This window comes from Pseudophryne corroboree, chromosome 4 (genome assembly GCF_028390025.1).
Source record: "Pseudophryne corroboree isolate aPseCor3 chromosome 4, aPseCor3.hap2, whole genome shotgun sequence".
NCBI lineage: Eukaryota > Metazoa > Chordata > Amphibia > Anura > Myobatrachidae > Pseudophryne > Pseudophryne corroboree.
The window spans coordinates 44,899,350-44,912,397 of NC_086447.1; positions in this window are offsets into that span (position 1 = coordinate 44,899,350).

Consider the following 13,048-nt stretch of genomic DNA (forward strand, 5'->3'; position numbering starts at 1 on the left):
CCCCCACACATTAGGGGTCACCACACTGCTCATTGACTGTCTCTCAGCTGGTCCAGCTCCTGATGTCTGCCAGCTGTAGTAGCATTGCTTCTGATTACCTGCTACAGCTGACAGGCTTTAGCACCAGGAGCAGCTGTTACCGTAAGCACTGCTACCAAAATTGTAAGCAGCTAAGTCACAGGAAGCTCACCAACCCCCATCCAGGTTCTCCGAGATCCAAACCCGCCAAACTTCATGATCCAAGGGGATCTGAGCCCTGGCTCGGGTTTGCCCTCAAGGCTTATATTCCAAAATCGAGCCCATACTAGGCTGCCAGTGCAGAAATTAATTGCTATACAGTACCTGTCCGGTATTATGCTGGTGCACAGCCCAGAGCTCCTAAGCACACGCTAGACTGCTATGGCAGAAATAATTTAATATATAAGTACTGAGTTATACTGATGCACAGCCCAGAGCTCCATTTGAAAATTGAACTGACCTTCCAGCATTTGTTAGCTACATGTAAAAACAGCCAGTATTATTTCCCCTGCACAGAAAAAAAAATGCTCTCCTTGCATGGCAACATGGGGCCTAATTCAGATCTGATCACAGCAGCAAATTTGTTAGCTAATGGGCAAAACCATTTTCACTGCAGTTGGGGCAGATATAACATGTGCAGAGAGAGTTAGATTTGGGTGGGGTGTGTTCAAACGGAAATCTAAATTTCAGTGTAAAAATAAAGCAGCCAGTATTTACCCTGCACAGAAACAATATAACCAACCCAAATCTAACTCTCTCTGCATATGTTACATCTGCCACACCTGCAGTGCACATGGTTTTGCCCATTAGCTAACAAATTTGCTGCTGCGATCAGATCTGAATTAGGCCCATGATTTGTTACAGACACAAAGTTGTCTCCTTTTTATTTTTTTGCTTTACTTAGAAACATGGGTGGTCATTCCGAGTTGTTCGCTCTGTAATTTTCTTCGCATCGCAGCGATTTTCCGCTAATTGTGCATGCGCAATGTTCGCACTGCGACTGTGCCAAGTAAATTTGCTATGAAGATTGGTATTTTACTCACGGCATTACGAGGTTTTTCTTCGTTCTGGATATCGCAGTGTGATTGACAGGAAGTGGGTGTTTCTGGGCGGAAACGGGCCGTTTTATGGGAGTATTTGAAAAAACGCTACAGTTTCTGGGAAAAACGCGGGAGTGGCTGGAGAAACGGAGGAGTGTCTGGTAGAGATGAGCGGGTTCGGTTCCTCAGAATCCGAACCCCCCCGAACTTCACGCTTTTTACACGGGTCCGAGGCAGACTCGGATCTTCCCGCCTTGCTCGGCTAACCCGAGCGCGCCCGAACGTCATCATCCCGCTGTCGGATTCTCGCGAGGCTCGTATTCTATCGCGAAACTCGGATTCTATATAAGGAGCCACGCGTCGCCGCCATTTTCACACGTGCATTGAGATTGATAGGGAGAGGACGTGGCTGGCGTCCTCTCCGTTTAGATAGAGAGTGAGACACTTGATTTACTGGAGCATTAGGAATTTAGGAGTACTCAGAGAGTGCAGAGTTTTGCTGATAGTTATACTAGTGGTGACCACCAGTTTTATTTATTATTTAATATAATCCGTTCTCTGCCTGAAAAAAAACGATACAGTCACATACCATATCTGTGCTCAGCCTCAGTGTGCTGCATGATAATATCATCTATGTATATCTGACTGTGCTGAGTAGTGCTCACTGCTCACACAGCTTAATTGTGGGGGAGACTGGGGAGCAGTTTAGCAGGAGTACATATTTAACAGTGCACACTTTTGCTGCCAGAGTGCCAGTGTGACTGACCAGCAGTGACCACCAGTATATTGTCTGCCTGAAAAAGTTAAACACTCGTGTGGTGTTTTTTTTTTTTATTCTATAAACGCATTCTGCTGACAGTGTCCAGCAGGTCCGTCATTCATTATATTTCTATCTTCTTCATACTAGTAGTTTAGGAGTCTGCAGTGCTGACAGTGTCCAGCAGGTCCGTCATTATACAATATATACCTGTCCTGCAGTAGCGATATATATATATTTTTTATATCATTATCATCCAGTCTATACTAGCAGATGCGCAGTACGGTAGTCCACGGCTGTAGCTACCTCTGTGTCGGCAGTCGCTCGTCCATAATTGTATACCTACCTGTGGTGGGTTTTTTTTTTCTATCTTCTTCATACTAGTAGTTTAGGATTCTGCAGTGCTGACAGTGTCCAGCAGGTCCATCATTATATAATATATACCTGTCCTGCAGTAGTGATATATATATATTTTTTATATCATTATCATCCAGTCTATACTAGCAGACGCGCAGTACGGTAGTCCACGGCTGTAGCTACCTCTGTGTCAGCAGTCGCTCGTCATCCATAAGTATACTAGTATCCATCCATCTCCATTGTTTACCTGAGGTGCCTTTTAGTTGTGCCTATTAAAATATGGAGAACAAAAATGTTGAGGTTCCAAAAATAGGGAAAGATCAAGATCCACTTCCACCTCGTGCTGAAGCTGCTGCCACTAGTCATGGCCGAGACGATGAAATGCCATCAACGGAGAAGCGTAAACTTGCCAATATGCCATTTACGACACGGAGTGGCAAGGAACGGCTGAGGCCCTGGCCTATGTTCATGGCTAGTGGTTCAGCTTCACATGAGGATGGAAGCACTCAGCCTCTCGCTAGAAAAATGAAAAGACTTAAGCTGGCAAAAGCACAGCAAAGAACTGTGCATTCTTCTAAATCACAAATCCCCAAGGAGAGTCCAATTGTATCGGTTGCGATGCCTGACCTTCCCAACACTGGACGGATAGAGGTGGCGCCTTCCACCATTTGCACGCCCCCTGCAAGTGCTGGGAGGAGCACCCGCAGTCTAGTTCCTGATAGTCAAATTGAAGATGTCACTGTTGAAGTACACCAGGATGAGGATATGGGTGTTGCTGGCGCTGGGGAGGAAATTGACAAGGAGGATTCTGATGGTGAGGTGGTTTGTTTAAGTCAGGCACCCGGAGAGACACCTGTTGTCCGTGGGACGAATATGGCCATTGACTTGCCTGGTCAAATTACAAAAAAAAATCAGCTCTTCAGTGTGGAAGTATTTCAACAGAAATGCGGACAACATTTGTCAAGCCGTGTGTTGCCTTTGTCAAGCTGTAATAAGTAGGGGTAAGGACGTTAACCACCTCGGAACATCCTCCCTTATACGTCACCTGCAGCGCATTCATCATAAGTCAGTGACAAGTTCAAAAACTTTGGGCGACAGCGGAAGCAGTCCACTGACCAGTAAATCCCTTCCTCTTGTAACCAAGCTCACGCAAACCACCCCACCAACTCCCTCAGTGTCAATTTCCTCCTTCCCCAGGAATGCCAATAGTCCTGCAGGCCATGTCACTGGCAATTCTGACGAGTCCTCTCCTGCCTGGGATTCCTCCGATGCATCCTTGCGTGTAACGCCTACTGCTGCTGGCGCTGCTGTTGTTGCTGCTGGGAGTCGATGGTCATCCCAGAGGGGAAGTCGTAAGACCACTTTTACTACTTCCACCAAGCAATTGACTGTCCAACAGTCCTTTGCGAGGAAGATGAAATATCACAGCAGTCATCCTGCTGCAAAGCGGATAACTGAGGCCTTGGCATCCTGGGCGGTGAGAAACGTGGTTCCGGTATCCATCATTACTGCAGAGGCAACTAGAGACTTGTTGGAGGTACTGTGTCCCCGGTACCAAATACCATCTAGGTTCCATTTCTCTAGGCAGGCGATACCGAAAATGTACATAGACCTCAGAAAAAGACTCACCAGTGTCCTAAAAAATGCAGTTGTACCCAATGTCCACTTAACCACGGACATGTGGACAAGTGGAGCAGGGCAGACTCAGGACTATATGACTGTGACAGCCCACTGGGTAGATGTATGGACTCCCGCCGCAAGAACAGCAGCGGCGGCACCAGTAGCAGCATCTCACAAACGCCAACTCTTTCCTAGGCAGGCTACGCTTTGTATCACCGCTTTCCAGAATACGCACACAGCTAAAAACCTCTTACGGCAACTGAGGAAGATCATCGCAGAATGGCTTACCCCAATTGGACTCTCCTGTGGATTTGTGGCATCGGACAACGCCAGCAATATTGTGTGTGCATTAAATATGGGCAAATTCCAGCACGTCCCATGTTTTGCACATACCTTGAATTTGGTGGTGCAGAATTATTTAAAAAATGAGAGGGACGTGCAAGAGATGCTGTCGGTGGCCAGAAGAATTGCGGGACACTTTCGGCGTACAGGCACCACGTACAGAAGACTGGAGCAACACCAAAAACGCCTGAACCTGCCCTGCCATCATCTGAAGCAAGAAGTGGTAACGAGGTGGAATTCAACCCTCTATATCAGCGGTGGCCAACCTGTGGCTCTTGAGCCACATGTGGCTCTTTCTTTATTCAAATGTGGCTCCCAACACTCTAAATCATGTGACCACAACAGATACAGAAACCGCTGCACTCCAGCCAGACACGCAACAGCACTACAGGGACTGAAAACTGAAGGAGTCAGATACTAGAGGTGAGACACCCACAAGCAAACAGAGGACACATTAGGGACTGCTGCAATGGCATGAGTTGATGTGGGGGGCTGTAGTGATACATGAGGGTGGGCTAGAGTGACACATGGCAAAGCTGGCTGAAGAGACAAAGGAGGGTCCTGGCAGGAGTGACGTGGGAGGGTGCTGGAAGTAGTGACACATGAGATATGTCTGGAGTGACATAGGAGGGTGGTAGCAGGAGTGACACATGGGAGAGCTGGCTAGAGTGACATAGGAGGGTGGTAGAAGGAGTGACACATGAGGGAGCTGGCTGGAGTGACATAGCAGGGTGCTAGCAGGAGTGACACATGGAAGAGCTGGCTGGAGTGACAGGAGGGTGTTGGCTGGAGTGACACATGGGAGAGCTAGCAGGAGTGACACGGGGGAGCTGGCTGGAGTGACATAGGACGGTGCTAGCAGGAGTGACACATAGGAGAACTGGCTGGAGTGACAGGAGGGTGTTGGCTGGAGTGACACATGGGGGAGCTGGCTGGAGTGACACAGCAGGGTCTTGGCAGTAGTGACACATGGGAGACCTGGCTGGAGTGACACAGCAGGGTCTTGGCAGTAGTGACACATGAGAGAGCTGACTGGAGTGACACGGGGGAGCTGGCTGGAGTGACATAGGAGGGTGCTAGCAAGAGTGACACATGGAAGAGCTGGCTGGAGTGACATAGGAGCGTGTTGACTGGAGTGACACATGGGGGAGCTGGCTGGAGTGACACAGCAGGGTCTTGGCAGTAGTGACACATGGGAGACCTGGCTGGAGTGACACAGCAGGGTCTTGGTAGTAGTGACACATGGAAGAGCTGGCTGGAGTTACAGGAGGGTGGTGGCTGGAGTGACACATCGGAGAGCTAGCAGGAGTGACATAGGGGAGCTGGCTGGAGTGACATAGGAGGGTGCTAGCAGGAGTGGCACATGGGGGAGCTGGCTGGAGTGACAAAGGAGGGTGCAAGCAGGAGTGACACATGGGAAGCTGGCTGGAGTGACAGGATGGTGTTGGCTGGAGTGACACATGGGGGAGCTGAAGTTTATTATTTGAATCTGGCTTTTTCAATTATTTTATGTGAAAGTGGCTTTGTCAATGGATCTGGCTTTAAAAAATGTATTTTATGTCGTTCTGGCTTTTTCAATGTATTTTATACCAGGGGTGTGGTCTAGCAGGCACAAGGCCACATTCCAATTTTGCATGCGCACCATTGGCTCGATGTCGGCTCTTTGACGTACCTAACAAGGTTATTTGGCTCTTTGTCACTGACTGGTTGGCCACCCCTGCTCTATATGCTTCAGAGGTTGGAGGAGCAGCAAAAGGCCATTCAAGCCTATACAACTGAGCACGATATAGGAGGTGGAATGCACCTGTCTCAAGCGCAGTGGAAAATGATTTCAACGTTGTGCAAGGTTCTGCAACCTTTTGAATTTGACACACGTGAAGTCAGTTCAGACACTGCCAGCCTGAGTCAGGTCATTCCCCTCATCAGGATTTTGCAGAAGAAGCTGGAGACATTGAAGAAGGAGCTAACACAGAGCGATTCCGCTAGGCATGTGGGACTTGTGGAATGAGCCCTTAATTCGCTTAACAAGGATTCACGGGTGGTCAATCTGTTGAAATCAGAGCACTACATTTTGGCCACCGTGCTCGATCCTAGATTTAAAACCTACCTTGGATCTCTCTTTCCGGCAGACACAAGTCTGCAGGGGTTCAAAGAACTGCTGGTGAGAAAATTGTCAAGTCAAGCGGAACGCGACCTGTCAACATCTCCTCCTTCACATTCTCCCGCAACTGGGGGTGCGAGGAAAAGGCTCAGAATTCCGAGCCCACCCACTGGCGGTGATGCAGGGCAGTCTGGAGCGACTGCTGATGCTGACATCTGGTCCGGACTGAAGGACCTGCCAACGATTACGGACATGTCGTCTACTGTCACTGCATATGATTCTCTCCCCATTGAAAGAATGGTGGAGGATTATATGAGTGACCGCATCCAAGTAGGCACGTCAGACAGTCCGTACGTATACTGGCAGGAAAAAGAGGCAATTTGGAGGCCCTTGCACAAACTGGCTTTATTCTACCTAAGTTGCCCTCCCACAAGTGTGTACTCCGAAAGAGTGTTTAGTGCCGCCGCTCACCTTGTCAGCAATCGGCGTACGAGGTTACTTCCAGAAAATGTGGAGAAGATGATGTTCATTAAAATTAATTATAATCAATTCCTCCATGGAGACATTCACCAGCAGCAATTGCCTCCACAAAGTACACAGGGAGCTGTGATGGTGGATTCCAGTGGGGACGAATTGATAATCTGTGAGGAGGGGGATGTACACGGTGATGAATCGGAGGATGATGAGGAGGTGGACATCTTGCCTCTGTAGAGCCAGTTTGTGCAAGGAGAGATTAATTGCTTCTTTTTTGGTGGGGGTCCAAACCAACCCGTCATTTCAGTCACAGTCGTGTGGCAGACCCTGTCACTGAAATGATGGGTTGGTTAAAGTGTGCATGTCCTGTTTATACAACATAAGGGTGGGTGGGAGGGCCCAAGGACAATTCCATCTTGCACCTCTTTTTTCTTTCATTTTTCTTTGCGTCATGTGCTGTTTGGGGAGTGTTTTTTGGAAGGGCCATCCTGCCTGACACTGCAGTGCCACTCCTAGATGGGCCAGGTGTTTGTGTCGGCCACTAGGGTCGCTTATCTTAGTCACACAGCTACCTCATTGCGCCTCTTTTTTTTCTTCTTTGCGTCATGTGCTGTTTGGGGAGTGTTTTTTGGAAGGGCCATCCTGCGTGACACTGCAGTGCCACTCCTAGATGGGCCAGGTGTTTGTGTCGGCCACTAGGGTCGCTTATCTTAGTCACACAGCTACCTCATTGCGCCTCTTTTTTTTCTTCTTTGCGTCATGTGCTGTTTGGGGAGTATTTTTTGGAAGGGCCATCCGGCCTGACACTGCAGTGCCACTCCTAGATGGGCCAGGTGTTTGTGTCGGCCACTAGGGTCGCTTAGCTTACTCACACAGCTACCTTATTGCACCTCTTTTTTTCTTTGCGTCATGTGCTGTTTGGGGAGTGTTTTTTGGAAGGGCCATCCTGCGTGACACTGCAGTGCCACTCCTAGATGGGCCAGGTGTTTGTGTCGGCCACTAGGGTCGCTTATCTTAGTCATACAGCTACCTCATTGCACCTCTTTTTTTTCTTCTTTGCGTCATGTGCTGTTTGGGGAGTGTTTTTTGGAAGGGCCATCCTGCGTGACACTGCAGTGCCACTCCTAGATGGGCCAGGTGTTTGTGTCGGCCACTAGGGTCACTTATCTTAGTCACACAGCTACCTCATTGCGCCTCTTTTTTTTCTTCTTTGCGTCATGTGCTGTTTGGGGAGTATTTTTTGGAAGGGCCAACCGGCCTGACACTGCAGTGCCACTCCTAGATGGGCCAGGTGTTTGTGTCGGCCACTTGGGTCGCTGAGCTTAGTCACACAGCTACCTCATTGCGCCTCTTTTTTTCTTTGCGTCATGTGCTGTTTGGGGAGTGTTTTTTGGAAGGGCCATCCTGCGTGACACTGCAGTGCCACTCCTAGATGGGCCAGGTGTTTGTGTCGGCCACTTGGGTCGCTGAGCTTAGTCATCCAGCGACCTCTGTGCAAATTTTAGGACTAAAAATAATATTGTGAGGTGTGAGGTGTTCAGAATAGACTGAAAATGAGTGGAAATTATGGTTATTGAGGTTAATAATACTTTGGGATCAAAATGACCCCCAAATTCTATGATTTAAGCTATTTTTTAGGGTTTTTTGAAAAAAACACCCGAATCCAAAACACACCCGAATCCGACAAAAAAAATTCGGTGAGGTTTTGCCAAAACGCGTTCGAACCCAAAACACGGCCACAGAACCGAACCCAAAACCAAAACACAAAACCCGAAAAATGTCCGGTGCACATCTCTAGTGTCTGGGCGAACGCTGCGTGTGTTTGTGACGTCAAACCAGGAACGACAAGCACTGAACTGATCGCACTGGAAGACTAAGTCTCGAGCTACTCAGAAACTGCACAGAGAAGTCTTTTCGCAATATTGCAAATCTTTCGTTCGCAATTTTGATAAGCTAAGATTCACTCCCAGTAGGCGGCGGCTTAGCGTGTGCAAAGCTGCTAAAAGCAGCTTGCGAGCGAACAACTCGGAATGAGGGCCATGAAGCATGCCCAAAGTACAAAAGAGCAAGTAATTTTGCACCTTGACAAAACCATGTTGCACCGCAGGTGTAGCAGATTTACTGTAACATGTGCGGATAGAGTTAGATTTGTATGGGGTGTGCCCAAACTGAAATCTATACTGCAGTGTAAAAATAAAGGTGCCCAGTATTTGTGCGCTACATGCAAAAATATCCAGTATTTAACCTGCATGCAAAAAAATGTATGTATGTGCACCCCTTGCAGTGCAACATGGTTTGTCCAGGTGCACAGTTATTTTTTTTCTTTATTACCAGCTCAGAATCAGGCCTTCTGTCTCTGAGAATTATTTACACACTCGTATACAGAAGAAAAATATATTTTCTTCCTACATTCAGCACTACGTAGTTACACTGTACTGCGTTGTAATTGTGCACACAACTACTGTATAGTAACTAGGTATGTATTGGCTTTAATTGTGTACCAGAAACAAACACCAGACATACAGTATAAAAGCTGACGGTCATTTGGTAACTGCAAATGTGCTCCTAAAATCCTTATTATCAATATTACTGATTTATTTCAAGCTATTTACATCATACAAATACAATTAATAATCTGTAATCTTGTGCAATCCTCCAGCATTTATAGTACGATATAAAATGAGAGAGAAGACATCAATAAAATAGAAGAATGGGTTATTCTGAATACAGATCAGACACCTGGCAGGTAACATAGGACGGTATTTATATATCACAAGTGTAACTGCGCTCACTTACCTTTTACATACACACCTGGAAATCACTGAGACACAGACACACAATACATAATACAGATAGTGGTGTAGCTTTCATTCTGTGCATGGTCTCTGACCAGTTGCAATTTATAGACAAGAATAGATTCCATGGGGCCACATAAATAATGTGTCAGCTCTTGAGATCAATTACTGTTCTGTACACAATGTTTTTAATTACAACTGGCCAGAGATTATTTTGTTTATTTTAATGTTTTAATTGCATTTTTTCTTGCCTTATGTATAAGTACAAAGAAGCCCCTTAACGTTTGAGACTGTTCCAATAATAAACTATAATATCCTGATTAAAATTACAGGTGTAATGTATGGATTGCGAAATCGACATACTTGAACAGAAACAAACTATTGGCCATTTACACACAACCCAGCATGCTAACAGAATCAGCGATTGTGCGTGTCCTGGGGGCTTGGGTACAGGATACCAGCAGTCAGGATTACAGTGGTCAGAATACCGACACTGGCATCCTGACTGCTTCATATCCCAACAGGGGCTCAAGAGACGGATAACCCTAATCCTAACCCCATCAACCCTACCTTCCTGCAGCTTAACCATAACCTCCCCTCCTGCAGCCTAACCCTATCCTTCCCTAACAGCCTAACCTTAACTCTAACTTTTACCACAGCCTAACCCTTTCCTCCCACAGCCTATCCCAAAACTGTACCCCCGCAGCCTAAACCTATCCCTCCCCCGCAGTTAAACCTTTACCCTCCCCGGCATACTTATGTTTGGGATACTGACTGTTGGGATGCCTATGTTGGCATTCTGACAGGTGTCGGGATTCTGGTACCAGCATTCTAACAGCCAGGATCCTGAATACCGGGATCTCAACTACATCCAATCCTAAACTCATAGTTTGCAGCACCAAGTCTGGACAGGTGTTGGTCCGTATGAATAAAATAAACAGATTATGGACTACGAAAACAGAGTAATGATGGCAGCCAATGGGGAGAGTGGTGTATGTGGTTCAACAGCTGAGAGCTACTGTGCAGTATGAAGCAAATAGTATCTATTATATAACAGGCTTATGTGTCTATTTAGTTGTTGGGCAATAAGAGGTTGGAAACTGTCTACCCCCTTCCTCCTCTCACAACTTTCACAGACTTCCAGAGACAGAGCAAAATGGGGGGAGGTTGGTGGGGGGAGAGGGATGGAGAAAAAGGTTGGAGAAAGATGGCGGTAGCTGGATATAGAATAAAGATATGTGAGAAAGAGTAGTAGAGAGAAGGGAGATGAGAGGAAGAAGGGGAGAGACAAAGATGGAAGGAAGAAGGGAAGAGAGAGAATGAGAGGGCAGGGAGAGAGAGATGAGAGGAAGAAATTGGAAAGAGAAATATAAAAGGAAGAGATTGGGAAGAGAGAGGGAAATGGAAGGAAGAAAAGGAGGGAGAGAGATAGGGATGGGTAGGAGGGTGACATAGAGGGAGATGGGAGAAAGAAGGGGAGATACAATGTTGGGAGGAAGAAATGGGAGAGATATAGATGGAAGGAAGAAAGAGAAGCAGTGAGATTGTGAAGATCAGGTGCAGAGAAAGTTGTGAAAAAAAGGGTAGCCATTATATGGCAAAGGTTTCGGCTAGTGTTAAGCATTTGTATTTATTTTGGAAATCAATGTTTATATTACTGACCTGGTTTGGGAGTATTGTGGACTCGGGGTTTCTTCCGGTGACCGGGAAGAGGAACCGCAACTGGACCGCAGCAGAGATGGCCGAATATAGGTTTTCCTCATGCAGGATTTGGTCGCCAGACAGGAGGCACGTGTGGATGCTGGAGGTCTCCTGAAAGACAGAACTTGAAAAGGTGCTGAGGAATAAATAAAAAGTACCGGATGCTGGAGGCACCAACTACGCTTGTGAGCACTGAGGTGCTTGAAGGCACTGAGGTGCTTGTAGGCGCAGAAGTGCTTGGAGGCACTGAGGTGCTTGGAGGCACGGAGGTGCTTGGAGGCGCTGAAGTGCTCGGAGGCACAGAAGTGCTTGGAGGCACGGAGGTGCTTGGAGGCACGGAGGTGCTTGGAGACATGGAGGTGCTTGGAGGCACGGAGGTGCTTGGAGGCACAGAGGTGCTCGGAGGCACAGAGGTGAATGGAGGCACGGAGGTGCTTGGAGGCACGGAGGTGTTTGGAGGAACGGAGGTGCTTGGAGACATGGAGGTGCTTGGAGGCATGGAGAGTGCTTGGAGGCACGGAGGTGCTTGGAGGCACGGAGGTGTTTGGAGGCACGGAAGTGCTTGGAGATGATAAAGCTAAATATTTATCCTTTAACACAAGCTATTTACTAATACCATGAAGCCGTAATGGCCGCTAAACCTCGTGCACGTGCTCCGCACTTTGTACGCTATTTGCGTACAAAGATCTCGCACGTGGTATGCAAGTTACGTACACACGCTACGCTGGGTGTACGGAATACACACAGCGAGCGTACACACAGACAATATCCTTTTTTAACCTTAAACACAGAGTATTCTTATACTGTAAACCTTAGCATTGAGGTACTGTAATGATATAACACTGATTAACCTTAGTATTTAAGCCAGCTGTTTGAGCGATTGAGATGCTCAGAAACCCTTAGTAATAAATGGTGAAACACACAAACACTTGTTAAGGTTCCAACACCTAACTAGATGATTTTAGTATGTAAAAGAGACAAGAAAACAGTTTACAGCTTATACACTACAGACCTAACATTAATAACTAAACAGAATAACTAAACAGTAATATACACAACGGCGAACGAACGCAAACACAAATACATAGAATAAGAATGAATGGCTTACATTAAACGGGTAACAAAGTGGCCACAGAGAAACATACCATACGGGGGAACACTCGCTAGCGCAACCGGATCCAGTCCTCCAATTATCCGACAGATAAATGTTGATGAGAGAGAGTACCGGCCGGTCAGGGGACAGTGGCCTTTATATACACAACATACAGTACACTACAATGGGCCCTACAATCTCATTGTTCATTGGACACATGAATGTCTCTCTGCACTATAACAAAAGGTCATAGGTGGATTTGAACAGGTGGGCTGTGACTATTTCAAACTGCTCAGGTGGGAGGTATCCACAGGATTCCCGCCGCATGGATAATGAACTGCAAATACAGTAAATGTCCATAAACTTCTTATAGACATAACTATACGCAGGAGCGATTAATCTCTTCCTAACCAACACCGGAATGTTTCTAATAAAATACTCTTCAGTTAGGTACTAGACACCACTGTTCAACCTTTGTCAGACCCTTCGTATCATGCAAAGAGGAATTCCCATGTCCACGAACCATTTACACTAAACATACTTGCAGACATTATTAAAGGGAATATTATCTACAAAACGCACTATTTTAGTTAACTATGCTATCAACGAGTCGCCCGCTACAAGCTCATAAACTCTACCGTAAATACGCATATACCGCGCGTAATCGCCGGAGCGAGTGTACGCAATTTGCGGACATGTGCACGTACGGCAGACTGAATGCATGAGCAGCGGGCATGTGCATTGGGGTTA